Source organism: Nerophis lumbriciformis, linkage group LG28 (assembly GCF_033978685.3).
Source record: "Nerophis lumbriciformis linkage group LG28, RoL_Nlum_v2.1, whole genome shotgun sequence".
Classification (NCBI taxonomy): Eukaryota; Metazoa; Chordata; class Actinopteri; order Syngnathiformes; family Syngnathidae; genus Nerophis; species Nerophis lumbriciformis.
This window is the reverse complement of record NC_084575.2, coordinates 1943942-1962313: the sequence shown is the minus strand read 5'-3', so window position 1 is coordinate 1962313 and position 18372 is coordinate 1943942. Positions and strand designations below refer to the sequence as shown.

Sequence of the window (18372 nt, the reverse complement as noted above, 5' to 3'; positions counted from 1 at the left end):
TGTGGTCTTTACAGATGTAAACACGCAAAGGAAATGAAACGTACGGTGATATCCGCGCGCTTTTTCTTCTTCTACGCGGGCGGGTGGTTGCTTACAGTAGAAGAAGAAGCGCTTCCTGTTCTATGGGGGCGGGTGCTTACCTTGGCGGTTGCTTGCGTAGAAGAAGAAGCGCTTCCTGTTCTACCGGGAAAAAAGATGGCGGCTGTTTACCGAAGTTGCGAGACCGAAACTTTATGAAAATGAATCTTAATATTTATCCATATATAAAGCGCACCGGGTTATAAGGCTTTTGAGAAAATTTGTGGTTTTTAGGTGCGCCTTATAGTGCGGAAAATACGGTACTTTGGCACGTGTTGCAGCCATGAAATTCCAAGTTAATGATTATTTGCAAAAAATAAATAAAGTTTATGAGTTTGAACATCAAATATGTTGTCTTTGTAGCATATTCAACTGAATATGGCTTGAAAAGGATTTGCAAATCATTGTATTCCGTTTATATTTACATCTAACACAATTTCCCAACTCATATAGAAACAGGGTTTGTACAAAGGTTTAACAAATAGGAGTTTAGTTGAACAAAACTGACATAAAACAACAGATGTATTTTTACTTACATACATATATTCACCAGAGTGTGTAGAAACTAAACTTTGTACTATTAGGCCATCAAACCTTACAACTCTGATTTAGTATGGGACATTATTGCCAGGTCTTCTTGTATCACAAAATTGTGAAATGAAATATTTTCCACTCACAAAGACCCAAACATCCACATTTTTAACCGCTGATTTGTATTTTTGATGTTCAGTTGGCCGACCAGAGGAATTAGTTGTCACTACAACTAACTGCATCTTCTTACATCACACCTTCAACCATCCTCCATTGCAGCAAATACATTACATTTCTTACAAGTATTATTATCACTGAAGGACAGTAGAACAAGGCTAAACATGCTACACACAAAGGACGGGCAAGCTAAGAGCTAAGCGAGCCTCTAAACTAGCTTGAAACAAGAAGAAATAAGTGCTTAGTCATTTTTCCCATTCAAAATAAATTGGCAATTTTTCAAACTTCAACCATTTACACATTTTTCAACCGATTCAAACATATTCCACTGATCCTGGACATTCAAACTATCATATTTCCAAGTTTAAAAAAATCCAGGAATTCCCAGAATTTCCGTTTTTTCTTGACCCTTTTTTCTGGCGACGACTCCTTTCCCATTTTTCAACCCACTTCAACCGTTCTACCGTCAAATCATTCCTCTTAATCAGGACAAAAATCAACGTTGTTTTTCGAACTTGAAAAATTCCTGGTTTTTCCAAAATTCCAGGAATTCCATAATACCATTTCTCAATTAAAATGTTACTACTTCAACACCTCAGCCTTCCCGGTTAGGTCTATTCAGGTGTACTGGAGAGGAGGCTACGCCGGATAGTCGAACCTCGGATTCAGGAGGAACAGTGTGGTTTTGGTCCTGGTGGTGGAACTGTGGACCAGCTCTATACTCTCGGCAGGGTCCTTGAGGGTGCATGGGAGTTTGCCCAACCAGTCTACATGTGCTTTGTGGACTTGGAGAAGGGAAGTCCTGTGGGGAGTGCTCAGAGAGTATGGGGTAACGGACTGTCTGATTGTGGCGGTCCGCTCCCTGTATGATCAGTGCCAGAGCTTGGTCCGCATTGCCGGCAGTAAGTCGGACACGTTTCCAGTCAGGGTTGGACTCCGCCAAGGCTGCCCTTTGTCACACATTCTGTTCATAACTTTTATGGACAGAATTTCTAGGCGCAGTCAAGGCGTTGAGGGGATCCGGTTTGGCGACTGCAGGATTAGGTCTCTGCTTTTTGCAGATGATGTGGTCCTGATGGCTTCATCTGGCCAGGATCTTCAGCTCTCACTGGATCGGTTCGCAGCTGAATGTGTGAAGCGACTGGGATGAGAATCAGCACCTCTAAGTCCGAGTCCATGGTTCTCGCCCAGAAAATGATGGAGTGCCATCTCCAAGTTGGGGAGGAGATCTTGCCCCAACTGGAGGAGTTCAAGTACCTGGGAGTCTTGTTCACGAGTGAGGGAAGAGTGGATGGTGAGATCGACAGGCGGATCGGTGCGGCGTCTTCAGTATTGCGGACGGTGTATCGATCCGTTGTGGTGAAGAAGGAGCTGAGCCGGAAGGCAAAGCTCTCAATTTACTGGTCGATCTACGTTCCCATCCTCACCTATGGTCATGAGCTTTGGGTTATGACCAAAAGGACAAGATCACGGGTACAAGATCTATGTTCCCATCCTCACCTATGGTCATGAGCTTTGGGTTATGACCGAAAGGACAAGATCACGGGTACAAGCGGCCCAAATGAGTTTCCTCCGCCAGGTGGCGGGGCTCACCCTTAGAGATAGGGTGAGAAGCTCTGTCATCCGGGAGGAGCTCAAAGTAAAGCCGCTGCTCCTCCACATGGAGAGGAGCCAGATGAGGTGGTTCGGGCATCTGGTCAGGATGCCACCCGAACGCCTCACTAGGGAGGTGTTTAGGGCACGTCCGACCGGTAGGAGGCCACGGGGGAAACCCAGGACACGTTGGGAAGACTATGTCTCCCGGCTGGCCTGGGAATGCCTCGGGATCCCCCTGGAGGAGCTGGACCAAGTGGCTGGGGAGAGGGAAGTCTGGGCTTCTCTGCTTAGGCTGCTGCCCCCGCGACCCGACCTCGGATAAGCGGAAGAAAATGGATGGATGGACGGGTTCTTTTATGAATTTATTATGGGTCTACTGAAAATGTGAGCAAATGTGCTGGGTCAAAAGTATACATACAGCAATGTTAATATTTGCTTACATGTTACCTGCAATAAGGCACTTTTGGTAGCCATCCACAAGCTTCTGCTTGACCACTTGACCACAAATTGGTGCAGTTCAGCTAAATGTGTTGCTTTTCTGACATGGACTTGTTTCTTCAGCATTGTCCACACCTTTAAGTCAGGACTTTGGGAAGGCCATTCTAAAACCTTCATTCTAGCCTGATTTAGCCATTCCTTTACCACTTTTGAGGTGTGTTTGGGGTCATTGTCCTGTTGGAACACCCAACTGTGCCCAAGACCCAACCTCCGGGCTGCTGATTTTAGCTTGTCCTGAAGAATTTGGAGGTAATCCTTCTTTTTCATTGTCCCATTTAAAGCAGCAGTTCCATTGGCAGGAAAACAGGCCCAGAGCATAATACTACCATCACCATGCTTGACGGTAGGGATGGTGTTCCTGGGATTAAAGGCCTCACCTTTTCTCATCCAAACATATTGCTGGTTATTGTGGCCAAACAGCTCCACTTTTGTTTTATCTGACCACAGAACTTTCCTTCAGAAGGTCTTATCTTTGTCCATGTGATGTCAGATGAAACAAAAGTTATTTATTATTTTTACTACATTGTCCAGGTAGTTTGCCCATCACTGTCTATTTGGCCTAGCTCACATGTCAATAGTTTGAATACTGCAAACTTCAATACAGTAACACCTCATTTGTTCTGCAGACGTCCAGCGGGTGTCAGCGGGGAGTCATGAAGAGGAGTGGCACACCAGTGTGGGACAGAAGGAGCTACAGGCCCCCTCCCACATTAAAGAGGAGCAGCTTCATGATGAAGATGAAGCTCAGTCCTTACAGCTTCATCACAGTCAAAGTGAGGAGAACAGAGGGGCGGAGCTTGTAAGTCAACACATCACAGAAGCTGATGGAGAGCATTGTGAAGATATCAAGTCAGAACCAGACAGCATCTTTGCTCCACTGTCAGACATGGACCACATGATATCAGACTCTTCTGATCACAGTGACCACATCCAAAAACCTTTGGAGAGTAAAAATGACTCTAAAGGTGATACGAGACATCACACTAACAACAAACACTTTGACTGCTCTGAATGTGGGAAATCATTTAGATGGAAGAGTGATTTTACAAGACACATGAGAATACATACTGGAGAGAAACCTTTTACTTGCTCTGTTTGTAAGAAGAGTTTCTCCACAAAAGATCACATGACCACACACATGAGAACACACACTGGAGAGAAACCCTTTACTTGCTCTGTTTGTAAGAAGAGTTTCTCCACAAAGCGTGACATGACCACACACATGAGAACACACACTGGAGAGAAACCTTTTGCTTGCTCAGCTTGTGCTAAAAGATTCAACACAAAGAATGAAAAGACCACACACATGAGAACACACACTGGTGAGAAACCTTTTACTTGCCCTGTTTGTAAGAAGAGTTTTTCCATGAAGCTTAACATGACCACACACATGAGAACACATACTGGAGAGAAACCTTTTACTTGCTTGGTTTGTACGAAGAGTTTCTCCACAAAGCTTAACATGACCACACACATGAGATCACACACTGGTGAGAAACCTTTTGCTTGCCCTGTTTGTAAGAAAAGTTTCTCCAGAAAGGAACGCATGACCAAACACATGAGAACACACACTGGAAAGAAACCGTTTAGTTGCACTGTGTGTGATAAAAACATTCAGGTTTAAGTATCAGGTCAGTAAACACAAGTGTGTAACAGTCATGGAAGCTGCAGGGATGTAAAAACACTTAAACAGTGATTGTGCTAAATGTAGTTTAAAAACACAGCATGTTTAATATGAATGTATATTTGATGTTGTATGTAGTGCTTCTCATCTTCTAGTCTTATATGTTGTCCTGTACTTACTTTTTAAGTTGTGTGCATTTATCGAATATTATATATGTAGCTACTATTTCATTCTATTTTCTCATTGTTTAAAGAGATGGCATCTTATTTAAATTTGTTTTTTTTTTGTGTCTAATAAAATCACAATTTGTTTCCATTGCATTTTATTGATGTTATTATCCAACTAAAAGTATGAATGAATAAAATGGTTAACAAAATGTGGACTCTGGTAGATTAGCAGCATTGTTACATCATGGATGTTAACTACTGCAAAACAACAGAAGAAGAAAAATGCTGAAGTTAGCAACACATCACTGAACTTTAGAGCCATCGTGAGTGGAGTTGCTTGTTTTTATTGCTGCATTTGTACTTATTTCACCTCACATCTGCACTTTTAATCCTAAAGTCTTCTTCACATATATTGTTGTAGGCTTCTAACATTTATGTTTCTGATGTGTGTGTGTAGTCCGTGGAAAGGGTTGTTGTCCCTTGTGGATCCAATTGTTCACTTGCACAGATACATCTTCATCATCATCATCATCATCACCGGCCCACTACTGGACGAAACCTTAACATTAATGTTTTAATATAAGTGTGACCTCATTATTCCTTGATAATAAGACTACAAATACAGCTTTAAGTACTCCAACTCGCCACACTGAGAAGTGGGGGCGATCATGAGCTAGCAGATGCATGTTGCTATCATGTTTTATGAGCGAAGAAGACAGCATTTGTGTTTACTTTTTGTCAGATCCAAGTTTTAATGCTCTGCTGAATAAATGAATCACTATGGCTGCCAATATGGAGGATTATTTATATATTTAAGATCAAATACTTCTCTTAAATGATCATGTTTACAGTCATTGTTTTAAATGTATTTTTTATGTATGTCGCTTTGGATAAAGCGTCTGCCAAATAATTCAACATAAACATATATAAACACCTGAAAGTCTTTATATCAGCTAAAACCACCAATCTGTTTCACTGGATTCAGAATAAAAGCAAATTCTGTCTTACCCAACAATGTTAGTATTTGAATATTGTTACTTGAAGCTAGACTAAATGTAGACTTGTATAATACTGTACAGCCACTGTATAATACTGTACAGCCCCCCCTCCCCCCTACACCATACTTGCCAACCCTCACGATATTCCCGGGAGACTTCCAAATTTCAGCGCCTCTCCCGAAAACCTCCCGGGACAAATATACTACCGATTTTTTCCCGATTTCCAGCCGGAGCTGGAGACCACGCCCCCTCCAGCTCCATGCGGACCTGAGTGACGAGTCGACAGCCTGTTCTCACGTCCGCTTTTCCACGATATAAACAGCGTGCCTGCCCAATCACGTTATAACATCTAGGGCTTTTAGAGAGTGCACAACTGCACACACAACGAGGAGACGAAGCAGAAGAACGAGGAAGATACAGCCATGGCGAGTTGGCGACGCCGACGACGAGTAAGATGAACAAATACGCTTGTAAGTTCCAAAACGAATGGAAACAAGAATTTCATTTTATCCAGGACAGTTCGAATCTCCCGAATTCTGAGGTCTCAAGGTTGGCAAGTATGTCCTACACGATCTGGACTGTGGTCCTAACTTTTACCCCTGTTGGCTTTTACAATCTTTATTTTCATCATTTATTTCAACTTTATGTTATTCAAGTATGACATTCTTTCATTTAATTAATTTCATTGACAAGCAATTCTATTATGGTCATACTCTTGTTTGCTAGTGGCTACCATTTCAGTACTATTGAAGATCTTTGCTCCTTCTCAACTCTGTGCTAATATTCTTTTTACTAAATACAACCATCCATCCATCCATCCATTTTCTACCGCTTGTCCTTTTTGGGGTCGCTGGAGCCTATACCAGCTGCATTCGGCCGGAAGGCGGGGTACACCCTGGACAAGTCGCCAGCTCATCACAGGGCCAACACAGATAGACGGACAACATTCACACTCACATTCACACACTAGGGACCATTTAGTGTTGCCAATCAACCTATCCCCAGGTGCATGTCTTTGGAGGTGGGAGGAGCCTATCCCCATGTGCATGTCTTTGGAGGTAGGAGGGGCCTATCCCCAGGTGCATATCTTTCGAGGTGGGAGGGGCCTATCCCCAGATGCATGTCTTTGGAGTACAAATACAACCAATAGTACGTTAATGTTAAATCTTACTTGTGAAAAGTAATCCCCCATTCTTATTTTCAACAGTCAGCATCTTTTTTTTCTACCTGTCAACTGTCAGTTTAGCATATTTGTTTTCTACCTGTCAACTGTCAGTTTAGCATCTTTGTTTTCTACCTGTCAACTGTCAGTTTAGCATCTTTGTTTTCTACCTGTCAACTATCAGTTTAGCATCTTTGTTTTCTACCTGTCAACCGTCAGTTTAGCATCTTTGTTTTCTACCTGTCAACTGTCAGTTTAGCATCTTTGTTTTCTACCTGTCAACTGTCAGTTTAGCATCTTTGTTTTCTGCCTGTCAACTGTCAGTTTAGCATCTCTGTTTTGTACTTTTCAACTGTCAGTTTAGCATCTTTGTTTTCTACCTGTCAACTGTCAGTTTAGCATCTTTGTTTTCTAGCTGTCAACTGTCAGTTTAGCATCTCTGTTTTCTACCTGTCAACTGTCAGTTTAGCATCTTTGTTTTCTAGCTGTCAACTGTCAGTTTAGCATCTTTGTTTTCTGCCTGTCAACTGTCAGTTTCGCATCTTTGTTTTCTGCCTGTCAACTGTCAGTTTAGCATCTTTGTTTTCTACCTGTCAACTGTCAGTTTAGCATCTTTGTTTTCTACCTGTCAACTATCAATTTAGCATCTTTGTTTTCTAGCTGTCAACTGTCAGTTTAGCATCTTTGTTTTCTAGCTGTCAACTGTCAGTTTAGCATCTTTGTTTTCTACCTGTCAACTGTCAGTTTAGCATCTTTGTTTTCTACCTGTCAACTATCAGTTTAGCATCTTTGTTTTCTACCTGTCAACCGTCAGTTTAGCATCTTTGTTTTCTACCTGTCAACTGTCAGTTTAGCATCTTTGTTTTCTACCTGTCAACTGTCAGTTAAGCATCTTTGTTTTCTACCTGTCAACTGTCAGTTTAGCATCTTTGTTTTCTACCTGTCAACTGTCAGTTTCGCATCTTTGTTTTCTGCCTGTCAACTGTCAGTTTAGCATCTTTGTTTTCTACCTGTCGACTATCAGTTTAGCATCTTTGTTTTCTACCTGTCAACCGTCAGTTTAGCATCTTTGTTTTCTACCTGTCAACTGTCAGTTTAGCATCTTTGTTTTCTACCTGTCAACTGTCAGTTAAGCATCTTTGTTTTCTACCTGTCAACTGTCAGTTTAGCATCTTTGTTTTCTACCTGTCAACTGTCAGTTTAGCATCTTTGTTTTCTACCTGTCAACTGTCAGTTTAGCATCTTTGTTTTCTACCTGTCAACTGTCAGTTAAGCATCTTTGTTTTCTACCTGTCAACTGTCAGTTTAGCATCTTTGTTTTCTACCTGTCAACTGTCAGTTTAGCATCTTTGTTTTCTACCTGTCAACTGTCAGTTAAGCATCTTTGTTTTCTACCTGTCAACTGTCAGTTTAGCATCTTTGTTTTCTACCTGTCAACTGTGAACACCTGCGACAGCCAAGATCAACATGGGGCCAAAGAAGGTGCTCTCTCCTGATGAAGGTGAGGAGATAAGGAGATCGCTTGAATTTTTAACAGCAGAGGTATCAGCCATAAAGCAGTACCAACAGACAATTATGCAGCTGGTGGAGGAGGCAAAAATTCTACCAGTCGAGAATGACGCAAAAAATTTACAAATAGAACAATTAACGGACCGAGTGGACGAACTGGAACAGTACACAAGAATAAATGACGTTATTCTGACTGGGCTTAATATAAAGCCCCGTTCATATGCTCGGGCGGGTGGTGACCGCCAATGGTGGAGAGGAGCCCGGGAGTTTGGACATCTCCACAGAGAGGCAAGTGGCAACATTCATGGAGTCAAAAGGTATATTCATGGACATGGCAAATGTGGAAGCTTGCCACCCACTCCATAAGAAGAAGGCTAATTCGGCACCAGTAATAATAATGAGATTTGTCAATAGGAAACATAAAACTGCATTACTAAAACAAGGGAGGAAGCTGAAAGGAACAGACGTGTACATAAATGAACATTTAACAAAGAAAAACGCAGACATAGCCAGAAAAGCACATAGCTTAAGAAAACAAGGAAAATTACAACAAAAATGGACAGCAAACTGCAAAATATTTATTAAACTAAATGGAACACCAGAGGAAGCAAGAGTAATAGTCATAAGGAAAATAGCAGAGCTGGATAAATTTCAATAATGATAACAAAATTAAACACAACCATGACACAAACAAACAATAATCAATCAAACAGAGAATTGATAACCTTTTCCAGCATTGAATGTAACAGGACGGAATTGGACAGTGCTATAGATCCAGACACACATTTTTTTTCTCACATGGACAATAATTGTTTATATTATACAGAAGTACAGTACAACACCAACATTAATTCCAATAACAAACTGTCAATTATTCACATTAACTGCAGAAGCTTGTATGCCAATTTTAACAATATGAAATCATTTTTGGAACAATTTAAAGAACCTTTCAAAATTATCGCTGTATCAGAGACATGGATGGATCCAAAAAAAGGAATGGACTTTGGACTAGAAGGATATGAACTCAATTATATTAATAGAGTAAATAAGAATGGAGGCGGAGTTGCTGTATATGTGATGAAGGACTTCCATTACAAGGTGGTAAAAAACATGTCACTGGCTATTGACAATGTTTTAGAGTGTATAACCATTGAGATATGTCATGAAAGAAGTAGAAATGTATTGATCAGTTGTATATATAGGGCACCCAACTCAAGTATTGAAGGATTTGAAGACTGGATTAAGGGAACTTTCAATGGAATCAGTCAAAAAGTACTTTTTTTATGTGGAGACTTCAACATTGATCTCTTGAACCCCAACAAGCAAAAGTCCATGAATGATTTCACAGATACAATGTATAGTATGACTTTGTATCCCCAAATCACAAGGCCAACCAGAATTGCAAGTCACAGTGCTACACTTATTGACAATATCTTCACTAATGTCTTTGAAAATAATACAACAAGTGGACTGTTAACAACCGACATCAGCGACCATCTGCCAGTCTTTACTATTTATGATGGGAACTACAGGAAGAAGAACATTGACAAAAAGACATTTCAAAGACTATGCACAGAGGAAGGAATGATTTCCTTCAGGAAGGATCTGAGGAAACAAATTTGGGACAACGTATATAATGAAGATGATGTAGATGATGCATATGGGAATTTTGTTAACACCTTTCTTACACTCTATGATAAACATTGCCCATGGAAAGAACGTAGTAAGAAGCAAAAGAAAAACAACCAACCATGGATGACAAAAGGACTGAAAAATGCTTGTCACAAAAAAAACACATTGTATCGAATATTTATAACACAGAGATGTATAGAGGCAGAAAATAAGTACGGTATAAGAAATATAAAAACTAACTAATTGGTATACTACGAACATGTAAGAAGGAATACTACAGTCAATTATTAAACAAGAACAAAAACAACATGAGAGAAACATGGGGCATCCTAAATAGCATCATTAAAAATGGTGCTAAGAAAGATTACCCCCAGTACTTTCTAGATGGAAATACAAAAAATGACAATATGAACCAAATAGCGGAACGTTTCAATGATTATTTTGTTAATATCGGAAAAAATCTGGATCAAAGAATTCCAAATGCAGATGATGGATCAGTTGAGGCCTTGAGTGAGCTCATAGACAGAAATCCCAATTCCATGTTTCTTAAAAGTGTAACAAAAGAAGAAATAATCAAAATTGTAAAAAATTGTAAATCCAAGACCTCAACCGACTGTCATGGAATAGAAATGGTAACCATAAAAAAGGTTATACAAGACATTTCAGAACCTCTGACATATATCACCAATGTATCATTTTTAACCGGTAAATTCCCTGATATAATGAAAATTGCAAAAGTCGTACCAATTTCTAAGAATGGAGACGTACACCAGTTTACTAACTACACACCAGTTTCATTACTTCCACAATTCTCCAAAATCTTGGAAAAATTATTCAATAGTCGATTAGATTTATTTATTAACAAAAGTGGGACGCTTGTGGAGAACCAATATGGATTCCGAGCAAATATGTCAACATCAATAGCACTAACCAAAATAACAGAGGAAATGAGCAATGCAATAGATGGTAAAGAATGTGCGGCCGCAGTATTCATGGACTTAACTAAAGCATTTGACACAATTAATCATGATATTTTAAAACGAAAATTAGAACGATATGGCATCAGAGGTTTGGTATTGAATTGGGTAAGAAGTTATTTAACCAACTGGAAGCAATATGTAAAGATGGGTGAAAATATGTCAACACGGCTAGATATATCCTGTGGTGTACCCCAGGGGTCAATACTGGGACCAAGATTGTTCAATCTTTATATAAACGACATTTGTAAGGTTACGAAGGACTTAAAGTTGGTTTTATTTGCGGACGACACAACTGCTTTCTGTTTAGGAGAGAACACACATAAGATAATACAAATAATAACAGAAGTGTCAGGCTTGTCCCTGACAGTTTGGTCAAGTTTTAGTTTTTCCTCTGTCATTTCCTGTCAACGCTCTTATTTTGGTTCTGTTTCCTGTTTCTCCCTGAGTGCTGTGTCCCTTCAGCTGTGGCTGATTGGCACCTGGCCACACCTGGTGTCAATCAGCCAGCTGCTATTTATACCTGCCCTACCCTCCAGTCACTGCTGGATCATTGTCACTACTACCTGTCTTAACACGTGTCGTTGTAGCCCTGTCTACTTTTGTTTCACTCTGCTCATGTCCTAGTTCCTTTGTGTCACAGTAAGTGTTTTTGGTTTCTTGTCCACAGTTAGCCTCTGTGCTATTTTAGTTCATAGCCAAGTTTGTTCTCCGCCTTGTGCGCGCCTTTTGTTACCCTTTCGTTTGTAGTTTTGCCTTAGTGTTTAATTAAATCATGTTTTCTCGTACAATGCCTTCCGCCTTCTCTGCATCTTGGGGTTCGTCACCTACAAACTCTGACAAGAAGAAATGAACAAATTAAAAAGATGGTTTGACAAAAACAGACTATCTTTGAATCTCAGTAAAACTAAAATAATGCTATTTGGTAATAGTAGAAAAGAGCATCATACACAAATACAAATAGACGAAGTAGACATAGAAAGGGTAAAAGAAACTAGATTTTTGGGAGTATTAATAGATGATCAAATGAACTGGAAATCTCATATACAAAACTTACAACATAAGGTGGCAAAAAACATTTCAATAATGAATAAAGCAAAATATGTCCTGGGCCAAAAATCACTACATATTCTCTACTGCTCGCTAGTGTTACCATATCTGAGTTATTGTGCAGAAATATGGGGAAATAACTACAAATGTGCGCTACATTCTCTAACCGTGTTACAAAAAAGATCAGTTAGAATAATACATAATGTTGGATATAGAGAACACACAAACACTTTATTTATTAAGTCAGAAATATTAAAGTTTGGTGATTTGGTAAAATTGCAAACAGCTAAAATGATGTACAAAGCAAACTATAACCTGCTACCAAAGAATGTACAACAATTCTTCTCAACTGAAGAGGAGAAATATAACCTTCCATCCATCCATCCATCCATCCATCCATCTTCTTCCGCTTATCCGAGGTCGGGTCGCGGGGGCAGCAGCTTAAGCAGGGAAGCCCAGACTTCCCTCTCCCCAGCCACTTCGTCCAGCTCTTCCTGTGGGACCCCGGGGCGTTCCCAGGCCAGCCGGGAGAGATAGTCTTCCCAACGTGTCCTGGGTCTTCCCCGCGGCCTCCTACCGGTGGGACGTGCCCTAAACACCTCCCTAGGGAGGCGTTCGGATGGCATCCTGACCAGATGCCCGAACCACCTCATCTGGCTCCTCTCGATGTGGAGGAGCAGCGGCTTTACTTTGAGCTCCTCCCGGATGGCAGAGCTTCTCACCCTATCTCTAAGGGAGAGCCCCCGCCACCCGGAGGAAACTCATTTCGGCCGCTTGTACCCGTGATCTTGTCCTTTCGGTCATAACCCAAAGCTCATGACCATAGGTGAGGATGGGAACGTAGATCGACCGGTAAATTGAGAGCTTTGCCTTCCGGCTCAGCTCCTTCTTCACCACAACGGATCGATACAGCGTCCGCATTACTGAAGACGCCGCACCGATCCGCCTGTCGATCTCACGATCCACTCTTCCCCCACTCGTGAACAAGACTCCAAGGTACTTGAACTCCTCCACTTGGGGCAAGATCTCCTCCCCAACCCGGAGATGGCACTCCACCCTTTTCCGGGCGAGAACCATGGACTCGGACTTGGAGGTGCTGATTCTCATCCCAGTCGCTTCACACTCAGCTGCGAACCGATCCAGTGAGAGCTGAAGATCCTGGCCAGATGAAGCCATCAGGACCACATCATCTGCAAAAAGCAGAGACCTAATCCTGCAGCCACCAAACCAGATCCCCTCAACGCCTTGACTGCGCCTAGAAATTCTGTCCATAAAAGTTATGAACAGAATCGGTGACAAAGGGCAGCCTTGGCGGAGTCCAACCCTCACTGGAAACGTGTCCGACTTACTACCGGCAATGCGGACCAAGCTCTGGCACTGATCATACAGGGAGCGGACTGCCACAATCAGACAGTCCGATACCCCGTACTCTCTGAGCACTCCCCACAGGACTTCCCGAGGGACACGGTCGAATGCCTTCTCCAAGTCCACAAAACACATGTAGACTGGTTGGGCAAACTCCCATGCACCCTCAAGGACCCTGCCGAGAGTATAGAGCTGGTCCACAGTTCCACGACCAGGACGAAAACCACACTGTTCCTCCTGAATCCGAGGTTCGACTATCCGGCGTAGCCTCCTCTCCAGTACACCTGAATAGACCTTACCGGGAAGGCTGAGGAGTGTGATCCCACGATAGTTAGAACACACCCTCCGGTTCCCCTTCTTAAAGAGAGGAACCACCACCCCGGTCTGCCAATCCAGTGGTACCTCCCCCGATGTCCACGCGATGCTGCAGAGTCTTGTCAACCAAGACAGCCCCACAGCATCCAGAGCCTTAAGGAACTCCGGGCGGATCTCATCTACCCCCGGGGCCCTGCCACCGAGGAGCTACCTCAGCAACCTCAGCCCCAGAAATAGAAGATACCATTAGAAATATACCATACCATTGAACTTTATTTATAAAGCCCTTTAAAAAGAAGCACAGTTGAAGAACAAAGGGCTGAACACCACAAAGAAATAGAGGCAAAGCACAGAAAAAAATAACATTTAAAACAGAAGTAATATACACATTGAAAAAGCAAATACAAATTATCCTAAGAACAATTTGTTAGATAAAAAGCAGTTAAAAAGTTAAAAACAGTTAAAAAAGTTAAAAACAGTTTAAAATCTCATGCTGGGTTAAAAGCCAGTGAATAAAAATGGGTTTTAAGAAGGTTCTTAAAGGCCTACTGAAAGCCACTACTACCAGTCTGATAGTTTATATATCAATGATGAAATCTTAACATTGCAACACATGCCAATACGGCCGGGTTAACTTATAAAGTGCAATTTTAAATTTCCCGGGAAAGTTCCGGCTGAAAATGTCTCGGTATGATGACGTTTGCGCGTGACGTCACGGGTTGAAGCGGAAGTATTCGGACACCATTGTATCCAATACAAACAGCTCTGTTTTCATTGCAAAATTCCACAGTATTCTGGACATCTGTGTTGGTGAATCTTTTGCAATTTGTTCTATGAACAATGGAGACAGCAAAGAAGAAAGCTGTAGGTGGGATCGTGTATTAGCGGTGGCTGCAGCAACACAACCAGGAGGACTTTGACTTGGATAGCAGACGCGCTACCGTGACTACAGCTTTGGCTTCCAAACATTTGATCGCTTGCCCGTACGTGCGTGTCGCTATGTGCATGTCACGTACGTAACTTTGGGGAAATATATGTTTCTTGCCAACTCTGATGGCGGCCGGGGTGTCGTCGAAAGATACAACGCTGTCCGCCGCACCGCTGTCCTCACCTGTCTGGGTTGACTTCCTCCGTCTCCGGGCCGCCGACCGCATCGATGATCGGGTGAAGTCCTTCGTCGCGCCGTTGATCGCTGGAACGCAGGTGAGCACGGGTGTTGATGGGTTGGCGTAGGTTGAGAGCTAATGTTTTTAGCATAGCTCTGTCGAGGTCCCGTAGCTAAGTTAGCTTCAATGGCGTCGTTAGCAACAGCATTGCTAGGCTTCGACAGGCGGCACAGCATTAACCGTGTGGTTACAGGTCCAGAGTTTGGTAGTATTGTTGATATTCTGTCTATCCTTCCAGTCAGGGGCTTATTTCTTTTGTTTCTATCTGCAGTTAAGCACAATGCTATCACATTAGCCCTGTGAATAAAGTGCTTCGCCGATGTATTGTCGTGGAGATAAAAGTCACTGTGAATGTCCATTTCGCGTTCTCGACTCTCATTTTCAAGAGGATATAGTATCCGAGGTGGTTTAAAATACAAATCCGTGATCCACAATAGGAAAAGGAGAGAGTGTGGAATCCAATGAGCCCTTAATTGTACCTAAGTTACGGTCAGAGCGAAAAAAGATACGTCCTGCACTGCACTCTAATCCTTCACTCTCACTTTCCTCATCCACAAATCTTTCATCCTGTCTCAAATTAATGGGGTAATCGTCGCTTTCTCGGTCCAAATCACTCTCGCTGCTGGTGTAAACAATGTGCAGATGTGAGGAGCCTTTCAACCTGTGACGTCACGCTACTTCCGGTACAGGCAAGGTTTTTTTTATCAGGGACCAAAAGTTGCGAACTTTATCGTCGTTGTTGTATACTAAATCCTTTCAGCAAAAATATGGCAATATCGCGAAATGATCAAGTATGACACATAGACCTGCTATCCCCGTTTAAATAGTAGGCCTTTAAAAGTAGCCAAAGAAGGGGCCTGTCTCACACGGAAAGGGAGATGGTTCCAGAGTTTGGGACCCGCAACAGAGAAGGCTCTGTCCCCTCTGAGCTTGCGCTTTGATTTGGGTACCTCCAGGATCTGCTGATCAGCTGACCTGAGGGAGCGGGTGGGGGCATAGAGGTGGAGCAGCTCAGAGAGGTACGGTGGGGCAAGACCACGTAAGGATTTAAAAATGAGTAAGATGATTTTAAAATGGACTGTAAAAGACACAGTGGAGGGAGGCTAAAACAGGAGTAATGTGCTCTCTTTTTCTTGTGTTAGTTAAAAGTCGGGCAGCTGCATTTTGGAGCAGCTGCAGACGTGAGAGGGAGGACTGACTCATTCCAAAATACAAAGAGTTACAGTAATCCAGCCCAGATGAGATAAAGGCATGGATTACTGTCTCTAACTGTTGCCTAGAAAGAAGGTTTTTAACCTTGGCCAGCTGACGTAAATACAAAAAAAGTTGTCTTTCACCACTGTGCCAATCTGACGCTCCAATTTAAAATCAGTGTCAATACCAAAGCCCAGGTTGGTGACCATGGTCTTAACGTGCAAAGCCAAGGGGCCAAAGTCAACAGGGGGGAGCTCACAGGTACCACTAGGTCCAAACACTATTACTTCTGTCTTCTTTTCATTGAAATGTAAGAAGTTTAGGGCCATCCAGGCCTTGATATCTTCAAGACAATCAAGTAGTGTCTGCATTGAAGAGGCATGATTTCTCTTCAACGGAAAATAAATGTGTGTGTCATCGGCATAACAATGAAAATAAATATCATGCTTTCTTAGGATTGAGCCCAGGGGAAGTAAATAAATAGAAAAGAGAAGTGGTCCTAAAAGTGAGCCCTGTGGGAGGCCACATGTCAAGGGAGCAACAGAGGATTCAGAACCAGCAACATTTACAGAGAAGGTCCTGTTAGTCAAATATGACTTCAGCCAACTCAAAGCAGTACCACAGATGCCCACTTGATGCTGTAGGCGGATCATTCAAATATTATGGTCCACCGTATCAAATGCTGCTGTTAGATCCAGTAAAACTAAAATCACATGATCACCTAAATCTGTTGCTCCAAGGAGGTCATTAAAAAGCCTTAATAATGCTGACTCGGTACTGGCGTTCAAATCCAGTTAGGCAGGATGTCTTGTTTTGTTTTTTTATTTCTTGTTTTATCCTTTTTTATTAATTTATTACATGTTAGTAATTTAGGTGATATATTCTGCACTTCTTTTAAGGTATATTTTACTATTGTATTGTATTCATCCTCCTGTGTTACCATGTTAATGTGACACTATGTGCACCTTATGTCTTATGTCTGTACAGCACTTTGGCCAACTGAGCTTGTTTTAAATGTCACATATAAATAAATACACTCAACTCAACTCAACACATCATTGAGTGGCATTTACTTTTTACACTGGGGGGGACCAGACAAGCATTTAGTTTTTACACTGGGGGGGACCAGACAAGCATTTAGTTTTTACACTGGGGGGGACCAGACAAGCATTTACTTTTTACACTGGGGGGGACCAGACAAGCATTTAGTTTTTACACTGGGGGGGACCAGACAAGCATTTACTTTTTACACTGGGGGGGACCAGACAAGCATTTACTTTTTACACTGGGGGGGACCAGACAAACATTTACTTTTTACACTGGGGGGACCAGACAAGCATTTAGTTTTTACACTGGGGGGGACCAGATAAGCATTTAGTTTTTACACTGGGGGGGACCAGAAAAGCATTTAGTTTTTACACTGGGGGGGACCAGACAAGCATTTAGTTTTTACACTGGGGGGGACCAGACAAGCTCTGCTTCTTCCACTCATGTTGGACGCTTGATCACTTGAGCAAAAGTTGTGCTTGTAAAGTTTTGACATGTTCCAAATAAATACATTGAAAGTGAACATTAATAATAACATTTTAAAGTATGTTTTGGTTGTATGCCAACTTTGCGGAGCAGCTCTTCACAGCATCACCTCGCTAGTTAGCTTAACGTTAGCATCTTCCATGTTACATCACAACGATGTTGAATAAATGTGTTTGTGTGCCTTACAGGCGGACTTGTTATTGGCTAACATATATACACATCATTTGTGCTACATGTTTTAACTTTATTAGTACATTAACCTCTAGTCTTCACACAGTGAGCGTAGAAATGAGTCTAACATTGGGGGGACATCAATTTATATCCCAAAATAATGTTAGGACAAATAAATGATTACACAGTATCAGTATCAGTCTATGTTAAGCATTTTATGTAGCATTCCCTTTTTACACTTTTTAGTCAACTCTTGTGAAATATCCACTGTCATGTTACTCTTTATAGTTTATTAATTAGTCAATTAATAACATATTTACTGAGTCCTGCTGCTGTTTCACTTTTATTGTGGTGTCATTTTTTTACCTGTTAAGAGAAGTATTTGATCTTAAATATATAAATAATCCTTCATATTGGCAGCCATAGTGATTCATTTATTCAGCAGAGCATTAAAACTTGGATCTGACAAAAAGTAAACACAAATGCTGTCTTCCTCGCTGATAAAACATGATAGCAACATGCATCTGCTAGCTCATGATCGCCCCCACTTGTCATTGTGGCGAGTCGGAGTACTACAAGAGGCACTCTAATACAGTGCTTAAATCTGTATTTTTAGTCTTATTATCAAG

General features: G+C 41.7%; 1 protein-coding gene across 2 annotated transcripts in view; it reads left to right on the top strand.

Annotated features, from left to right (window-relative positions):
- Positions 1-18372, top strand: part of LOC133570532 (uncharacterized) — a 508763-nt gene that overhangs the window by 4581 nt on the left and 485810 nt on the right. The window lies entirely within an intron of this gene.